We start from the raw sequence: 20,226 nt of genomic DNA, 5'->3' as shown, positions 1-20,226 counted from the left end.
GGTACAAAAATGCAAGTCATGTTTTAGATGGAAGATAGTTGGTTTCGCTGCACTGGCTTTTAATGGCAATCTCTTTGCAGGATACTTCAAAAGTGATGGATTGAGGCACACACATAATGACCTGTTCCAGTCAGAAACTGAGACAGCCTCAAAGGGAGTTGCCAATGAAATCTATAGAATGAGACGTCTGAGTGTATATAAGAGCAGTGTTGGTACAATTTTGCATTTATATCTTCCTGCCAAAAAGTGAAAAAAAAAGTCAAGACTGCACATTTTGGAGAATTAATCATCTGAGGTTTTTATTTAATTTATCACCAATGGGAATAATGTTCACTTTGTTTCTGTTTTACAGGGACACCCACATAGCCTTTAAAAAGCATAAATAAAATTAAGTCTACACAGGCTGTGGGTCTGTGCAGCAGCTGTTCACATGACACTGTATTTTATCTGCATACATTTAATCATTTTTTTCCTGAGCAACTGTCTCAGTCTGTCAAAATATTTGTAAATGGATTCAGTTTCCAGTGAAATTTGCTTTCACTAGCACAACAGAGACAGGGAAGACTTATGCCTAGTGGGAAGAAAAAAAGCAAAATTGTTTTCCATTGCAGGTCGAACAGCTCAGTCCTAAGGCATTTGCCTTGACGACTGTGTGAAGCCAGTACTCTCAGCAGCTACCTCATTTCTGGGAGGAGATGTTTCATTTCATCAGACAGATTTCTCCACGACCGAACAAGCTCAAACAAAATGGTAGGTGACAAGAGGATGGCTCTGTATTTCAGTAGAGGAGGAACTCACTTGGAGAGGAGGGATATCTGGGATTTGTTCCTATTTTTACCCCTGACTTGCCGTGTCCTTCTCTTGTTTTCCTCTTCTGTGTAACAGGTTAATATTTCCTTCCTGTATCTTGGAAATCTCCATAGTCTGAGGGTGCCTGGGGGCTGTGTGACAACTTATTACCATAATTACACAGATGAGCTGGCAACCACTTCCCATCAGTTCTCCAGCAAATTAAGTGTCTGTGTTAGCCCAGCCTCCTTGTAAGTGACCCTGTGAGTGCACAGGTGTGAGAAGAAGGTCACTTAAGCCTCTTGGCTTTCCAAATCCATCACTGCCCTTTTTGTGAGATAACACAGATCCCTGTGTTAGACTCATCAGACAGGGGGGAGCAATGTGTCCTGAGAAAATGGTGATGAGGACAGTTTTCATCATGATGCATAACTGCTTTCCAGAACTATCCTGGAGGAAGCACAGGATGTGGGATCACTTGCAGAAGTGAAAACACACAGATATGCCAGCATTGCCCACCAGCATGGTCTCGCAGGCTAGTCTAACATCAGCTGCCTGCGGGCTACCACAGCAGCTTCTGTACCTCCAGTCATACCAAAGCTGTGCACTTGCAGCTGTAGAAATTCACATGCTTTGATTGCACCCTGAAGGAAATAAGCCTCACAGCTCATATCAATATATTGAACTTTAACTCTGTTGTATAAACCAGAAAATCCAGATGTCAAGTCTATTTTTAAGCCCTAATCTGTAGCAATGAAAGTGACAGTTTGATGTGTTTGCTAAAGCAAGGGGATTTCTATGTGCACAGGACTACCTGAGGCCTTACATAAGGGTTTGCAGGGTGAAGAAGCTGATTGGGTTAGCTGTGTAACTCAGTGAATCTTTCGGTCTGGGCAGGAGCTGCTTGTAGAGTAACTAGAGCAAAGAATGTTATTGCCTTACACACAGGCAGTACCGAGCGTTGACTGCACTGTCTGGTTTGGCATAGTCTTGAGCCCATCCTTTATGCCTCTGAATTAGGTTACAGGTAAGCCAGGTAAACCTTGTTACAGAGCAGAACAGTTGACAGCCACCCTGTGTTGGCTAAGACTGTTGTGTATACTTCCCATCTGGGACCACTGATGCTCTTGATGTGTCCAACTGTGGCTTAAGGCAGGTACCGGGAGTTGGTGCCGGCCAACGGGCACTGCTCCCCACTGGCAGAGGGGCAGGGACTTTCATAGTGCCTCTGCACTGAGACCAGGGCCTCCATCCAGATTAATTTAGCTTTGACCACTGATGGAAAGGAGAAGTGAGGAAGCTCTCTCAAAGGCAGGTACTTGTTTCAGCTGCAAGACAAGGCCCTACAACCTTCTAGGTGAGATAAATGCACTCCTGCATTTCCCCTTATGCCCCACCATATAAGCAGTATGACCTCGCCTAGAAAATACGTAGTTCTTCAGATGTGATTGTCTTTCCATCAAGACTCTTCGTCATGTTTTGAGAGCTCCCAGGAATGTTAAAATCTCATGCATTTTACACCAAAACCATGCAGTCTGTTGATGTTAGAGCTGTGTGCAGGGTCTTCAGTACAAAAGAGAATCAGACCACTGATTATTTCGCTTATAGCTCCTTTGGTGTTCTGGACTTCATACTCATTGGTTAAGTGGCCAGATGTCCTGAAGTCGTTGCATACAGCTGGACAATAAACTGTCTGCTACAGAGAAATAGCGAAGGCCTTCCTGCTTTATTAGGGTAAAACTGACAGCTTTATTGACTGGCTTTTTGCCTTGATCATATTTAGTGTTACACTCGACCTATTTAAATCATTTCAGTAGCAAGCTGGATACTCTCTGAAAGCAGTTCTGATTCCAGCCTGAAGAATAGGTAGCTGTTTAATGGATACAATGAACTGTCATACAGCCACATTTTAATATGAAAAATAATTATTCATCTGTAACAGCTGACAGTTTGTTTTGCTGCAGGCAAAATACAGCTTTGATAAAGTACACTGCCAGAATGAACCCAACTAGTTTGAGAAACACACTGCACTAGCAAATCAGTGCTTTTACTACCTGTGTACAAGACATGATTTTATGTTTTTATACATAAGAGAATCTACTACAGATGTTCTTAGAAACACAAGTTAAATTAGAAAAAGAAAAAAAAAAACAACAAAAAAACCAGCAAAGCCAAGAGCAAGTATCAGCCCACATCAAATGAATCAAGTAGTTGATAAATGAAGGATCCCTGCAGCCCCATCTGCGGAGCTCTTTCTCAGGCTGTGGTCTCTGGGCCACTGCTGCTCTGTAAGACATCAGAAGGTCTTCTGTCAAACAGTGGTGAAGAGAAAAAAACCACCTCTTAAAAAAGCCTACGTGCATTCCCACAAATGCAAGCAAGCAAAGTGTGTGTGTGTATATGTGCACGTGAAATTAACAGTGTATGCATCTTAATTGGTTGTAAATAAAATTATCGTGGCAGCTTGACAGAACGTGATCTTAGGAAGTTGAGAGATTCCTTTACTCTAAAGACACGGTTTAGAAATATTATTCTAGGAAATACAGCTACACTCTTCTTAATATGCTGTCCTGGTCTGCTGCCACACACATACCTCAACTCTACCAGCCCCCCGAGATGCTCTGACAGAGGTGCCGGGTGTGTTGCTGGGGAGCAACTTGATAGCCTCCCGCTCGAGTGTTTACATTAATGGCTGCACTTAATCATAAGCATATCAGAGTTTTTTCCTTTGTTGGTTTTATTCTTTTTCACTAATGCAGAGAAAGTCAAGATTTTAGAAACGCTCCGGGGGAAAATGTCACGTAAATATTACTAACCCGTGAAACCAGCAGGAGCTTTGCAGAGCGCGCTGCCGGATCGGTCTGTTTGACCAGACTGCGGGCGCGGGCAACGCCAGGCTGGCAGGAAAGGTCTCGGATGATGTCTAAATACGAAGTTATTGAGAGCTTAGCCGCACAAGGGTGCGAGGCCGACGTTGCTCGTCCGAGGCGGCTGTTCTTGCGGCTGCTATGCCGGCGCGGGGCAGCAGATGGGGATGGTGCTGCAGAAACGGCCGAGCGCTCCCGGCCCCGCCGCGCCCCCCGCCCTGCTCGCCGCGCAGGTCCTGCAAGCCCGGGCTTTGTTAAACACTTCGGAGGCTGCCTGTTGTACCGATTTCGTGAAAGGAGGGGGGGACAAAAGGGGAGTATGTCCAGGGACTCGTTTCTCTGGCTATTAATGTCGCTGAGGGAAAAAAAGAGCGGTAAATAGTAAGAACTTCCACTCAAAAATGTATTAAATAGCAGGCCGCGTGTCTAACAATCTGGCTAAGCACACTATAAGGCTACGCTCAAAATGCATTGCTCTCTTCGTTTTCAAATGACTTCTTTAACTAAGGAAAAAACGAAAGCAAAAGCAAAACCAAACCCCAACAACAATAAAAAAAACGCAACAGCCAAGAAGGTCTGTATGAGCGTGCTGGAAGACCTGGGAATGTCTCCATCCTCACCTGACTGGGAAAACGCTGGAGAAATGTGTGCGCATACATGATGATGGGCACAGCCAAAGAGGGATATAAAAGGAATGGTTTCAGGAGAGAAGACAAGTTTGGAAAGAAAAAAAAGCATTGTGACATATTTGAGTGCTCAGAATATGCCAGCAAACTAAAGGGAAGGGTATTGGTATTGTACAACAACGTTGATTTCAGATTGTCTCTCCTGTACTAAGAATATAAGATGATCCAATTGTATCAGTCCATTGTCTCATCCTATCTATTAGGTTTGCACAGCCAAATCCTTAACTATAATGTAAGTTGTTACATCTCAGCTGACCTCAGTAAGTAAAGGCAACATACACCAGCTGCCTCTCCCTATACATCCCCCTCCATCCCTGCCAACTCTTTGATTTTTTCTGGGAAGCCGTCCTTTGTTCGACCAGTTCTTCTGTCTTTTAATGCTGAGTCTTAGGGTGGTTTAACATCCTCTTCAGTCTCATGAAGTTTGCACCATTCTTATCCCTGGTGGTTGCTTCCTAAGAGTGAGCCTTCCAGTTGTTTCCTTAAGATCTCTTACCTGCATTTCTTGTTTCTGCTTAGGTACTTAAGCATCTCTCTCTAATTTAATTCTCTGTATTCTAATAAGTAACTTAAAAGGAATATAGCTGTTTATAAATAAGCATTGTATGTAACTCCTTTGTTGCCTACAGCATATTGCTGAAAGGGCTCATGTAAAAATTAGAGAAAATTCCACATGATAATCACATTGATTTTCTTTCTGGCTAGGATAAATATTTGTTCAGCAGCCACAAACTTCTTTGAACATATTGGAGCTTACAAATGGAGTATGATATATATCTACTTCTTTGCTTTGTCAAAAGGGCTATATTTGTGGATGAGGATAAAAGAAGTCTCATGATTCAGCTACTTAAGCATTGAAGTTAGCCAGATTTTCAGAAGAGCTTTGCTGCCATTTGGACACCTCAGTGAGAAAGCTATTGGGCCTTGAAAATGTTGCTGAAAATTAGTTCTTCTTTGCTGATTTAGGGATGTCACAATGGTATTTATTATTTCAAAAATCTGGACCCAAGTGGATTTGTAGTGTTTTCTAAGTAAAAGCCAATAGCTGTTGCTGCTAAGTAAAAGAAAACACTGTAAACCAGTGTCTCTGGGGAACTGCACAGGATGAATGTGTTAACTGTCTAAGCTGCTAAGTATTGGCATCAATCCATGGGTTAAGTCATTATTTGTAATTTGAAGCTTCCTGAAAACCTTCTAAAGAGAGACCAGGAAGAAGCTGCACAATTATTTTTGTTTTGCCTAATGAGCCTGGCTAAGTAGAAGGTCACCTCAAAGTAGAATCTTTCGAGGATACCAACATTTCCTCATCCTATACTGTGTGTCTGATAAAATAGCTGGATCTCAAGATGTGTGCTTCGCTAATTGAAGGTCATATTAGCATGAATGGGTCTAACCTTGGCTGATAGCTACCATTTCAATTTAACATTGGTTTTCTTATAAAGGAGAAATATGTTTTCCTATAACAGTTACTCTTCATAATGCAGTCTCATCAAATCTAATGTACAATGGTATATTCACATCTATCCGTAATTTAATGTTGCCCCCATTTTAAATAATTAGAATGAATGTATAGAAATAAAATACACATGCGATAGCAAAGATGTAATAATGTCGTGTGTGTATGTATATGAGACATCACATGATACTGTTTCTACAGCAAATTAAGGCTTTGTTGATCTTAAGCAATAAAAAAATCAATTGGATTATAACACGTAGCTTCAGTGAGGGTTTCCAGGATCTTAGAAATGAATGCAGTGTTCATGAATATGGAAAAGGATTCCTTGTTGGATTCAGAAATGAGGTGACAGTGCAGCAGCTGGCCAACAAGTCCATGTGACTATTGGTACAAGGGTATAAATATCATCCACTGCTGCAAGCACAAATTAAAGATGTGGCAAATACAATCATTTGTTAGGTTGTCTCCTGTGCAAAAGAACTGTTAACTCAATCAAGAAACACATTAAATAAAACCTCCTATTTTGTAGGTTTTATTGTGGGGCAGGACTGTTCCTTTGAAGCTTCTGGTGCTGGCTGCTGTCAGAAGCAGGATACTTGCCTCAATGATCCATTGCTCCTAATCAGGTCAGTTGTTTCTTATGAACCTAAAACTAGCACTTCCTAGGTACTTAGGTCTTATTTTAGCATTAAAAAATGTTCTGAGAAAGAGGTATGACTCAAGTTCGTAATAGTTTTAGGTTCTATTCAAGTAGCAAGAAGTTAGGTGCATTTTTAGAGTATTTGGATCTAATGGAAAACAAAGTATTTTGAAACGAATCTCAGCTGATAAAACCATGATCCTGAATCAAAGTTCTCTGTAAATGTGCAAATGCTGTCCAGCATAATTGGCTAGAATTGCCATCTAGATGTTAAAGATAGCAGTCGCCACAGATAAGCAGTTATCAGGTGTGCAAATTAGTTTGCATATAAAATAGCTCTTGACAGGTCCCGAAATTAAAAATGCCTGGTTCCGTGTGGTTCTGTTTAGTCTTACTGCACCAGAGACCCCCATCCGAAAGTTGTCTCCTTACTGATTTGGGACATAATGGAGAATTAGATTAATGATAGCTGGGATAGTAGTATAATACAGGATCTTAGGAAGGGGAGAAATTACAGCTGCCTTTGTCTGAACATCAGTACGTGACTCTGGGAGAGTTTTGTGCCACAAGCTGGATTTCTTGTAAGGACTGTAAAAACTTGTCAGGGCAATTGGCATTATCAATCAAGGGTATTTTTCTGCATTTGAATGAGAAGAAGCTATAAAAATATAGTTAGAATTTGTTTAGAAAGAAGAGTTTGTGGCCATACTGGAGAATGCTGAGCAAGGAGACCACTCTGAAGGGATGCTTCTCTGCTTCTGAGTAATTGGGCAGCAGGATCCCAAGGCAATTTTTTGTTATAGAATCTTCCACACAAAACTCTTTGCTGAAATATGTGTATTCCTGAGATGTGTCACCCTGAAAAAAAATCAACGTAGTGTTTCCTGCAATTTAATTTTGTACACATCAACACATTTCTTGATTACACTTCAAGCTTTCAAAAAAAGAGGCCAGTGTTTTCCTGCAGTAAAATTAGGATTTAAATCTTCATCCAGTTGTTTTTACACGCAGCACTGCTCTCTGTGGACGGAAGCAGACAACGTGCACATGCTTTGTTCTCTATCCACAGCCCCGGCATATGTTCAGTGACATTGTATAGACCAAGACATTAGTGCAATCTCTGGTTTCCCAAATGCTGTCAGATCAGAAAAATGGTTGACCAAGCTCAGGTGACTTATTTTTCGTAGTTGTTGGGGTTTGTTTTTTTAATAATAGGTCAGAGGAAGAAAAGCCTTGTTATAATCACAATATATGCCATGCATAAACCCTAATTTACAACTGCAGGGGAACACTGCATTCTGGATTACCTGTCAGTTGTAGACAGTGCCTATCACTTCAGAGTTACAACGAGGGAGAAATGGAAGGCTGCCTTTCTCTGCTCCCAGGTACTGTTCTATTCTGCAGTGCCATGGTGAAATATTAATTACATTTATCAGAACAGGATTTAACGTGGAATGAATGATTAATTATTTGGCACTGGGATAGATTAAAGTTCTTTCCAGGGTTTATGTATTCATTAATTACTTGTTAAATCAAAGCGACACTACTTTGGAGGAGGAGCTGTCTTTTCAGCTGTGTTGGTGCAGTGGTTTGTACAATTGATTTGGTATTCGAAGGTGCTTTCTGTGACACAATAATTGTCATGATAATATATTCTACTTCTTAAGCATGATGAAGAAACCTTTAAGTGTGTAGTGCACAGTTTACTTCCTTGCAGGTCTTACCCTTTTATTTTCTGTCTTGTATGATGCTTTGAAAGGTCATTGGCATAGGATTTAACGTAATGCATCCTTGATAAATTTTTGCTATCACAGCAGAAGGGATGGGCTGGAATGGATTTACTCATGCCCCTCAGCAGGGGAACCTGCTGTCAAGAGAGCAGGTAAGTGTGAGCCTTCCCTGCTGGATGGTTACCTGCCCAGTACCTCCACTAGTATGGTCATACCATGCCAGAAGTGATGTTATACAGTTCATATGTATTCTTTACTTGGATATGACAGCAGGAGGCTCATATTCATGATTGGATCTAAAATACATATCTTAGAGTGTTTCGGAGCTGATGAAATTTTTCAAGCTATTTGGGAAGGCTCCGCTTTTGTGTTGACGGTGTCGCATATGTGGAGATTGTGCTTTGTGGTATTTTCACTTAATTTTTATGGACCTGATGTCAAGATTGACTAGTTACTGCAGTGACTGCTTGGATCTGATAGCACTTTATGCATATAGTGGCACAGACCGAAGGCTACCAAACAGATTCAGCTTTGCCCTGTTCTGCCTCTCTTAATGCCTTCTTTTTTTTACTGGTGGCCATGCTGTTCTTCATTGTTGCTTATATTAAATAGCTGTTGCCCTGAATGGGAGAGTAGAGGGCCTTGTAGTCATATGTGCCATTCAACTCTTAGCTATTCTGTGAGTGATAAAAGCCACCATGTGCATGCATTTGTTTTCTTTGTATAAGGAATTCCTTTTTCTCTTCAAAAGACCTGTGCTCATGATGTTCAGTATTTAACAAAGTGAATCAGGACACAGTTTGCCACTATGTGACTGAAGGTTTACTAACATAGCCAAGTAAATACCTATCCTTCAGCTTTTTGCTTTCTCTGTTCTTGGCATCATTATACTGCAAGCTCTTGGTGGTCCTGACTATGAACTTTATTGATACAGGAACACTTTAATTCCTTTCAAAAGCAGCGCATATTATTAAGAGTGCAGAATCACAAGCTGTAGGCTTTTAGTGTTTATAAGAGGTGCAGGTGTTGATTAAAAACAGATTCTGTCCGGGTCTACGTGGATGTTGCAATGTGAAGAGAAAATAACAGAACTGGTCAGAAGCCCAGGTACTTCTAGAAATGAAAAATGGAGAAAAAAGGGTCAAAATGTGTGAACACATTTGAAAAGATAAACCTCCCCCAAACACCCACCTCCCCACCTCCCGAGAACTCAGCTGTTCTGGGCATTGCAAGGACCACAGGCAGCAACTGCAATGAGTTGGCTATCCTTTTAGGAAAGCCCTGAAATTCCAGGGCTTGAGAAACAGTATTATGAATGTAGCACTGCTGAGAGATGCTAAAGAATGTGTCACGCTGAAGATGTGAAATACCACACTGAATCAATAAATAGACCTCTGACTAACTGGAAACAGTGGTGCAGATTCTCATTTCTGCCTCATTTAAATAAATCCATGAGTATCAGGGATCAAGTTGTGTGTCCCAGTGGTGCTGTGTCATGAAAGGATATTCACTAACCTAAGTGTAGGGGACATTGTGGGGGAACATGCCTTTTCTGCAAAGCATTTCCCAGGTTTTGGAGGCTGCTGGATTTGTGAGTTGTCATATTTATTAGTCAATTCCCAGTGCTCACCGTCATTATTAAAAAAGACAAAACCAGTTTCTGTATCCTGGACTGACTGTGTTGTATTGGTCTGAGTAATAACGTTCTTTATTTTTAAGTCAAGAGCATTTTGTTTATGTACTCTGTCCACAAGGGAAAATATACTTCTGCTATTGCTGCAACGCGCAAGGGACAGTTAAATCTAATAAGTTAATCTAGACTTCTAGAAACAAAATTAAATTTTCAAATAAAGGCAAACTGACAGCTAAGGCATAAATCTTTTATTTAAAATAGAAAATAACCCCATTCAAATGCAATCAGAGAAGACAGATGTAGGTAAAAAACAAGTAGAGATAGGATATATGGTGCATAAATTTGCTATGTCTGTGTGATAGATCAAACAGGGTGACCTTAAAAATGTTTCTAAAACATCAGCTAAAATATGAAATTTGCATATATTTAAATACTGCTTGTTAATGTAAGATGGACCAGAAAGAATGTTAACACTGAAAGTAAAATACACCACAGGTGTAAAGTGTACAGCAGAAAGGTCACATTAGCTATCAGAGTGGCTGAAATGTAAATATTTACTATCTTGGAGCTGGCAGGAAGTTCTATAGATGAGAAATATTATCTTCTACTGTTTAATATATCTTCTCAGGTAAAATATTTAGCCAAAAAAAAGACCTTGATTCAGCAAAGCTCCTAATTAACTAAATGTTTAACTTCAGACATCCTCTAAGATCCAAATTACCTTAATGGGACTACTCACACATGCAGTTTTACTAGAGGCAAGGATACGTCCCTCTGATGAAGCATTTTATCAAGATCACAGAGGATGCTGTAAAATTTTACCTGCCTTTGGAGTGGTAAAAGGAGCTGTTTATACTCAGATTTCTCAAGTATTTTTCATTCTCTTTTTCTGGATGCAAATCTGTGGTAGATTGTTGGGTTTGCTTAAGCGTGGGATCAGATTGCTACTTGGAAGGGAGCATTTATTTCCTATTCAGGAAAGAAAATGTAGCTTTTCAAGAGGACCTGATATTAAATCATAAGGAGCTCTTTGGTGTAAATACTCTCCTTGGACAAAAAGCTGCCTGGGGTTTCTTGATTCCTGCTCTGTCATTCTCTCCTGGACACCTTGTCCTCTGTCACCCTGTCCTCACAGCAATGCATAAGCCATGCTGCTTCCTGGGGTAGGACACGTTTAGATTCAGTCCCCCCAGGTGTCTGCAGTGAGTCTCCGGCTTTTTCATCATACCCTCAGATTGGGAATTTCTCCAGCTATGTAGGCAATGGCATAGGCTCTTCTCATTCAGCTCCAGCACCTTTAAAGAGTTTGAGACTGGCTGGTCCATCTGGTCATCCCTAGAAGTACACGGTAATTATCTCCTGGTTCTTAATAAATCTGGGTTTTCTAGAGATTTCCGCTGTAATTGGATCAGTCATTAATGTAGCCCAGATTTCTCACAGTATTCTGCTGAGATTACATCTGTTCCAATACAGTGACCCAGTTAGAGCCAAGATACCTGTGTGACTATGAAAAAAGAAATCCATTTGTAAAAGTTATAAACATTTTGACATACAATTTCACAATAAAAGAAATTTAGAGATGCTGATAGCATCGTCCAGCCCCTGGGAACAGCAAGTGGATGTGTGGGTGGCTTTCCCAGCACTCCAGACACGGACACAGGTACTGATAGGCACAAGGGGATTTATCCTTTCAATTTGCTTGTTTGATGTTTTGTTCCGTTGTTTTGTTAGCTCATTAATGTTCTTTTATGTGAGTTTTGTGAATGATTTGCTTTTAAAGTGGTATAATTCTGAAAGGTCTTTTTTGTATTCATTTCTAGGAAGAGTGTAAGTTCTTCAAGTCATTGATTAGTGACAAATGCCATCTTTTGAGAAGTTCTCTTAATCTTTGGGATGTCTGTTTTGAAGGTCACTTCCATTTATTAAAGGATTGCAACTGTACACCTGAATATTTCATGAATTGTCAGTATTCTTTCTAGCTTTTGCAATACTTCTCCATAGGAAAAAAGTCGGATAACAAAAAGATTTATAAAACATTACCCAGAAAGCTACACGCTGACCTAATATTATGTTGTCATAGGTCAAGCTGGACTGTTTCTGTAACATTTGTATTACATAACACAGGACAAATCAAAATTTGCGGTGGCATATATGTGCATTATGGGAACACAGTCTTTACACTGAGCATCAGCTGTGTGTGGTTGTTCAAGTTGTATGTATAGACCTCTGGTAACAGCTGCAGCATATAGGGTGAAAACACAAAACCAAACAGCAATAGAAAATAGCCAGAGGGGCTTGCAATAAAATTGTGTAGATTAATCACTGGACTCCCTTGAATGAGTGGCATGCTACAGATCTGGGGCCCCTTTCTTTGGCCTCAGTTGTTGAGCAGTGTCATTCTCTGTGTAAGGCAGGATTTGGTGCATCATAAAAAGCACAAGTGTCTCACTGTTCCTTGCTGAGGGCTCTTCCTGCACGTGGCAGGGGTCTGTTGTTCAATAACAAAGGTCTTAGACTCAGTCTCCACTGATCCGTGTTTACTGTTGAAGAGAAGGTCCTTCACATTGTGGGATCATTAAATCCAGGGCATCTATAAAAGGTTTGGTCTGTGACAGAACTTTTCTGTATGTTGTTATAATCAAACATGCCTTGGTAGGAGACATTTTAGCAATGCTGCTTGCAAGAATTCATTAGAGTAAAATTTAAAATTTGCCCTGTACTCCCAGCACTCTGAAAACTGAACTCTGCTTCCAGGAATATATACACTTCATTCACATACTGTTTTCTTTAAACACTGACTTGAAACATTTGGCAGCTTTGTAGACTGATTGGGGTTTTAGAATCATTAGAGCTTCCTAATATAGGGAAATTAGGTTCATTTGTTTACAAGAGGCCTGTTCAAAAAATGATATGCTGTTCCAGTGTGGTCTTTCCTATAGACTAGCCACAGTAGACTATGTGTATTGGGGCAGCCAAAATACAAGTAGACAATTAGCTTTTCTACCAGAGACTAGTTTTGTTAACATTGCCTTGATTTGACAGCTGGAATAGATGAATGTCATTACTGACCTTTTCAATTTTACAGCTTCTTCACTTTCATAATTCCAACTCCTGCAGCTGCAGCATGGAAATGAACTTTAATAATGTTCCCCAAACTCTTGAAAATGCATTACTTAACAGTTACATTTTACAATACTCTAAACAACACGAACCTTTCATATCGCTGCTTTTAAAACCATAGACTAAATGCAATTAGCATTAGCAATTATGTGGTGGACATTTCTTGACTGCTTTTGTGGAGCAGATCTGAATAATCAGACATTAGATATCCACATTTCATTGTGATTTATGATGATGGAAAAAATTATTCTGCCCCGAGTTTTAATTATTGCTGGAAGATATTCTCTAGGTTCTGCTATAAATGCCTTTCATTTAATGTTATAGGGTCAGATACCGTTCACTTTATTGCTGTGAATAATTCTACTGAAGCTAATATAAGTAAATATAAAGAGCAGAAACCAGTTATACAATGTAAATTCCAGAGTTGTGATTTTGTAAGCTATGGTATTCCGCTGAAATCGAAGTAATGACTTGATGTTGTTCTAGATGAGACTCTGTTGTTCTTAATTTAGTTAATCACAGTCTGCATTTATGTTAATTAAATTCAAGTTAAATAAAGAAAGGGTTAGAGGGGATACCATCACTATGGAGAATGTGAGATTAAGCAACTTTAACTTAAAACCATTATTATGGGGTTTTTTTGTCTTATATACAAAGTAAGACTAGTTCAGGTTTAACTACAGAGATCAGGAAAAGCTGTAGGATTCAAAATTGGGAAGCAGGGTGAAATTGCACAGAATAGCAAAGCCAACCTTAGAAACAACAGGAATCCAAACTGTTAGTGATGTTACTTGATGGGCTGTAGGGGTGACTGGGGACCATTAGTTATTGTGGCTGCAGGGCTTGCAGAGAAGCTCACCAGCAATGACCTCTTGCTCCTCCTCCTGCCAGACAGCCTGGTAAAGTCCACAGTGTATTAACTACTTTTTAATATATTCTTATAGTCCTTTTGAAAGGCTCATTTCAAAGCTCTCACGTAGCTAATGGGTTGAGCCTCTTCTGAGAGTTCAAATATCCTAATGAGATTAACTCATTAAATAACTGCCCATCACTTAGTTGCTGATACTCTGATTCGTTTGTGGCACTGAAAGAGAGAGCTGCCTGTGAAAATGTTAGCACTGCTTGGAGACGATTTCTCTTTGAATATTTTTAGATTATTACATTTTCCACCCTAGATAACTCAGTATCATTTCCCCCGTCACACGAATGGATTGGAGTGTGCAGTAACACTCTTTCTTCCTTCAGGTTGGTCAGGCAAAGGTGACAGGTTTTGCCACCATGACATTACCTCCTTCCTTAGGAGGGAGACTTAAGCCTCCCTGTGACTAATTAGTTGTGTCTCAGGGGATGGATTTGTTGGTGCTCACACAAGCAGAATGACACAGATGCCTTCCACAGAGCTCAAGGAAGGAAAAAGTAAAATAACTTCACCTCAAATTTTCCAAATTAAACAAAAAACACAAATAAAATACACATATAAATATTTATGAAAGAGCAAAAACCATGGCAGAAAACACAGAATAGTGCTAAACCTGCATACTGGTGTCAAGTGGCAGGAGATGTTACCTCCCTTTAACAGAGGTGGTCTGAGTCTCACTTCTGCTGCCTTATTTGTGTCCCAGTGGTCAGGGAAAGCTTAAGAGTGAGTGGCTTTTTAGGGAAAGGCCAGAAAGGAGTTTGTTTTTGGAAAGCCTCATGCAGGGAGCAGATAAGCCTTGGCGTGGAAGTGGGTGGCAGAGGTTCCAGGAAGCAGTCCAGGCAATGCAACCTGGTTTGGCTGCCGAGTTACACTAGTTGCTCCAGTTTCAAGAAACAAATGTTGTGTCCCTAGACAAAGGACTCAAGTTATGCCAAGCCTGGGAGATTCCTTTGAAGAACTGCCTGGCCCCTTGGGTTGCTGGCATGCTTTAGCTTTAACAGGCCTGGGAGTTTCCAAGCAAGCTTGCTCACAGAAGTCCTCAAAAGAAACAAGTAGCTGTTGCTGTGACCTTGCACACACACATGGGTAGTGGCTTGCAGGAGCAGCCTTTGGGAAAATAACAAGGAGCCCCATGTGCAAAGCTCTAATTTGAGAAGTCCCTACATATCATAACCAGCACATAGCCACGTTGCTTTAAGGCGCGATTTGAATGTTCTCAACAAGTTGGGATCTTTCCGTCCAGTTAATCAACCCACACTTGAAAATTAGACGTGCGCTATTATGACGACAGATTAAGACCACACTGGTATTGTGATGACACTAGTGTATAATCAACAACTTCATTTATAGCTCTTAAGGATATAAAACAGTATTAGGTGCAATGCTTAAAAGATACGAGATGTTTTTTTCTTACAGGCTATGCTTCTCAAGTGTTTGTCTACACACAGTCTTTCTCGTTGCTTCTAAAGAAAGCTCTGGTTTCTTGATAGTCAGCTGTCCAAGAAACTTGAAGGGTGCTCTTTAACACTTCTCAGTGGCATGAGTGTCTTGCTTTTCATGTTTTTTTTTGTCAGCAAAGCTGGTCAAAATTTATGGATTGGAAAATAAAATGTGAAAGTTTTGACTGTTGGTGGAGAAAAAAATTAAAATATCTCCATTACATTTTTTTCCCTGTTTCTAACCCATTCTATTATTGGTTAAACTATTTAAAATAACAATATTTTGACTGTTGTATTAGGGTAGAAAGTAAGAAAAAAGGGAAAGGTTTTTGTCTTGTCTTTTTGCAGCCATGGTCTCTGGTTACTCTCAGTGATAGACAGTGATAGAGGGACACAGAAAAATTCTTAATTGTCTGCACAAGGACTTGGTACATGTTTATCTCTAAGGTGAACAATATACAAACTATTGAACCTACTAAAATAAATCCTTCTTAGGTTTGGGAGTTTGGTGGTTTTTTTGTTGTTGGGGTTTTTTTTTTTTTACTTAGTTGAATAAGTCATTTGAAAACAGAGCAATGCTTTTTGAGCATAGCCCTATGGTTTGCTTAGTCAAATTGTTAGACACACTGTCTGCTATTTAATACATTACTGAACAGCCTAGGCTGTGACCCTAAGCACCAAATGTTGGAGCCTAAATCACACATACTTACACTTTTTTTGCGTTGTAGGCTAATGTGGTGTACTCCAGAACTGTCCTCCACATTCTTGGAATGTAATGATTGCAATGCAAAAGTGGAAATGTCTCAGCTTCCTAAGGGTGGAACTTGTTTGGGCCCAGTCAGATGAAACAGCAGTCAATGTCTGTTCAGATGCAGCAGCACTAGTAAATAAAACAAAATAGCAGCAATACTTCATTGCTCATTTTTGCTTGCTGTAGACTTGTTTCAAAGACAGCAGAAGGAAATGGGAAAGGAGGGAAACTGCCAAAGTCACATCTGTACCTAACTGTGTCTAACATTATCTTTTATGTCGAATCATTATCATACCCAGGAAAAACCACTGGTGTTTAGTGCCAGCTGTCTGCTTATTACAGCAAAGGAACTGGGAGAAGACATCAGGAACAAGGCAATCATTAAAGAGATATGGTACCACTGTCTTGACACTATTAGGTAGCAGTGTCGCTTTGGGATGGTGGGCAGGAGGCAGCGTGGTGTGGAGCTAGGAAGCACACGGTAATCACTTGGCCACACAGCTGAGTTGTGACAGCAGAGCTCGCCGCCAGTCCACATGCCGGGAGGGAAAGGGCAGCAGGAGTGCTTTGGAAAAGCGGCCAGCGCAGTTGCTCAGGACTGGCCCTGGCAGTGGGCATCCCACTACTGCCTTCTGTTTGTTTCAGTGATGAAATTTGTTGACTCAGAATTTTGATCAATATTTAATGTGAGAGACAGCGTGTTGATGCTGATTTAAAAAAGAAGTGAATGTACACTGTTATCTCTGTGCTTTCACAGATATGAATGATGGCACATTTCAATATTACAATCAGTTTCTCTGGGAAAGGATGTGTTCAGCCCAGGATGCAGCCCATGGTGTGAGGTGTGCTCTGGAAATGCAAAATAACAGCAGCTTACATTAATAGCATAAACCATTGTTTACATGCGCTTTGATGTGAAGAACCACACCGCCAATTGAACTTGTAGCTGTAGTCAAGGACTGATTCACTACGTGATCATTTTTAGCCAAGCAACTTCTGAATCATGGCCCTATAATTGCTTTGGATTCCTGTTATTGATCTCTTATGTCAAAATAATTGAACTTTATGGCTGAGTTCTGATGCTTATTGAGAAATCATAATTACTTCCAACCAGTTGCAAGTCAATAGAAGTTGAGTACATACCACTACTCAGAGTGCTTGATATATAAATTTCCTTCCAAATAAACACAAGACCTACAATATATTAGTAAATCCAGGAGTCTGGATGCATAGTCCTAAGTTACATAACGTCGCCTAATATTTGTAATACCTGGAATATCTGTTTTGCATTTGTATATAAAATGTACCTAATTCAACCCCAACCCTACAAGCCGCAGAAACTGCTGTGCCTGCAGAGAGCCACAGCAGGGTCTGCACTGATGCAGCAGTCTGACGTGCAGAACAGGGATCAAGGTCTTGTTGGCCAAGCAAACGCTATGAAGTGCTGGGAGCCACCATGTTTTATTGTGCTGAGGCTGACTGGGACATGTTCTATAAAACACCAAACTCTTCTGTTTCCATTTGAAGTTCACACCAGTCTAGAAAATCCTGTCCTGTATATCACTTTCTTTTTTAGCTTTGCTTTTACTCTTTTGTTTATACAAATGAACTGTCTGGAGCCTTATTTACAAGACTCTGTATTCATGACACAGACATCCTTGTTCTCCTTCAGAGACGGTCTTCAGAGTAGACATACACGTGTAGTCTCTTCTTCAAAAAGCTCATACTTCTGTGATTTCACAAAACCCTAACATTTTTGTTGACTACAGGGATGGTGACAAATAAACAGTTGCAATCCTTTTGAACAAGCAGTTTAAAAAAGCTCCCCAATAAGCTGAAACTCTTTTCTAGAGTGACTTAAGTCAAGAATTTTCACACCCCACTGCTGATGGGGAATAGACTATACAGCATATATATGCACACACGCAGAGCTGGCAAGGTACTTAAGTGATAAAAAATGTTCTATGTGACGGTAACGAAGACTTTGTGTTGCCTAGTTGAATAGCTTTAGCTGTCCATTTCTAGATCAAATCCTATCTGAGAAAGCTCATTAGCTTTACTGTGTCTTGTTTCCCATGTAATCACTGTGCTGTGGGTGCTGGTTTTATTCACTCCTGCATTTCTTTAAATATTGTTTTAGTAATTCTCTTTCCTTAAGGGGAAGGAAGCATTAATCAGCCTGTGCATTTAGTACCTACTTACATTAATATCTAGACAATGCAGTGATTTAGAATTCTTTACACCTTTTTGCAGGTTTTTCATTATATTTCTCAGTGTCTTGAGGATGCCTTTCCTCATGATACTTTACAATAAACCTTTGCGAAATTAATAGCTTTCATTATGAAATCAGTGATATTCCCTCTAAACTTCAGGGGCAATGTCAAAGAAAAGCTACTATAATTGCTAATGCTGAGCAGTTTTTTTATGACCAAACTCAACTTCCCAGATGTCACAGCAATACAGTCATCAGCTTCCTCAGCACTTTTGCCCTCCCTTGTCACTGTGGTTCTTTCTCAAGAAAGTGATTGTCAGCCATGTCTTTTTCTGTTCATATGTCTTTACTCTGTTTTCTGTTCAAATTCAACCTTAAAGCTACCCTTTTCAGCAGAAATGGTCTCAAGTTTACACTTGTGACTCTGCAGAGCAGGAACCCCTGACCACTGCCTCTCCTAAAGCATGATTATAAGGATTAATTTTAATTCTGAAGCACAAAAAGTAGTTATTAAGGACTTGATGTATGAATTTTAATTCTAGATGTTTGGGTTTTTTTCAGGAAGATCTACCATGCAGACACAGAATACTGCCTGCGACCAGCCCAGTCTACACTCTACTCTTCTGAGTATTATCTTAGGTGTTAGACATTTTAATTTGAAGTAGCACCCATAATTACATTTTTAAGAAGCCAAATCCAGCATGCTTACCAGGACCAGCCCCTGGGGTGCTTGCTGCTTGCACTGGTTGGGTCCAGATGTAAGCGTACTGCTCAGTTTGATCCTGGCTGAGACTTTGGAGCCCAGAGAGTTACTCACCTCTCGGGCCCAGAGGAAATGGCTGGGTAGAGGACCTCCCCGACTACTGCGCTGGCCATGGACACATGTAAGTTCCTCAAAGTTCTGTTCAAGATTAAATTAGGCACATTCATTGTTTCTGAATGTGGACCTTTGTTCTTATGCATTTATGTATACCAGCAACAGAAGTAGTATGGACTAATAGGTTTGGTAAAAGGCTTATAAACTAACAGGTAGAAGTACTCAGCAGCTGTTCATTAAATGCAGATAGTGTGGCCGTTCCACTTTTCAAGGTTTTACCAAGGTGCAAAACTGCATCAGCCTGTCTCTGTCTCATAGAGACACATGGTTTCTTCCACTTCCATTTTTTAAGGTAATACTTACATTAAGCTCTGATTCACAGGAAAATGCAAACGAAATCCTAAAAGTTTGTCAGCATCTCGATATTCTCTTGATTTAAAAAAGTTTAACTTGTTCTTCCTTTTTTTTAGTACAGAAATAGACATCTGAGTCACTAATTTGTTTGCCCTCTTTGAGGCTGTTGAAATGTAAAAGAGATGAGTTAGCAGCCCCTGGCAGTGGGGGCTATAATGGAGATGCTGACAGACTTATTTATAGTGTGGTCGTGCTACCAGGCATTACAATTACATTTCACTCAGGGAAGTTACTTTGACTTCTTTAAGTGACATCTGTAGTTAAACAGCTCTTTAAAGCTCATCTTAACACCGTACATGTTTAGACGATTGAATTTTTGTCATAACCAGGGTACCATACCAGTGGTTATCCTGATGCTCTGTTTTACTTTAAAGGCCTACAATTGTCTTATCTCATTCCCTGCCTTAATTACTTTAAATGTACTGACAAGCACAACTGACCAATTAATAGTGCTTTTTCTCATCTTATCTCATTTGTTATCCATGATGCTCTTCCATGTTGTAATTACTTTTCAATTTTTCATGACTCAAAATAGGAGATGTACATAATGAATACAAATAGCAAATTGATTAAATGTAACATGCATTGTAGCACCACTAAGACTGTCATTTGTTATTAATGAGAGAGATTTGTCAGGTTCTTGTGAAAAGGCTTGTGACGCACAGCAATCCAAACCTAATAGCTGTAAGACTGTAGCCGACCTTCAGCTGTTTAATTGTCATGCAACACAAACAGGAAGGTACTCATGATTTT

At 40.1% G+C, this 20,226-nt stretch overlaps 1 long non-coding RNA gene across 2 annotated transcripts in view; it reads left to right on the top strand.

Moving 5' to 3' along the window:
- Positions 1-20,197, top strand: part of LOC115345818 — a 131,197-nt gene extending 111,000 nt beyond the window's left edge. Inside the window, exons 9-11 of one of the 2 annotated variants that reach the window (XR_003924937.2) lie at positions 6,328-6,424; positions 16,330-16,424; positions 18,804-20,197. This is a non-coding gene — a long non-coding RNA (uncharacterized LOC115345818). The remainder of the gene's footprint in view (positions 1-6,327; positions 6,425-16,329; positions 16,425-18,803) is intronic. The other variant, XR_003924938.2, reaches the window with a different exon arrangement.
- The last annotated feature ends 29 nt before the right edge of the window (positions 20,198-20,226 follow it).

This window comes from Aquila chrysaetos, chromosome 9 (assembly GCF_900496995.4).
Source record: "Aquila chrysaetos chrysaetos chromosome 9, bAquChr1.4, whole genome shotgun sequence".
In the NCBI taxonomy this organism is placed as follows: domain Eukaryota; kingdom Metazoa; phylum Chordata; class Aves; order Accipitriformes; family Accipitridae; genus Aquila; species Aquila chrysaetos.
This window is presented reverse-complemented; position numbering and strand designations above follow the sequence as displayed.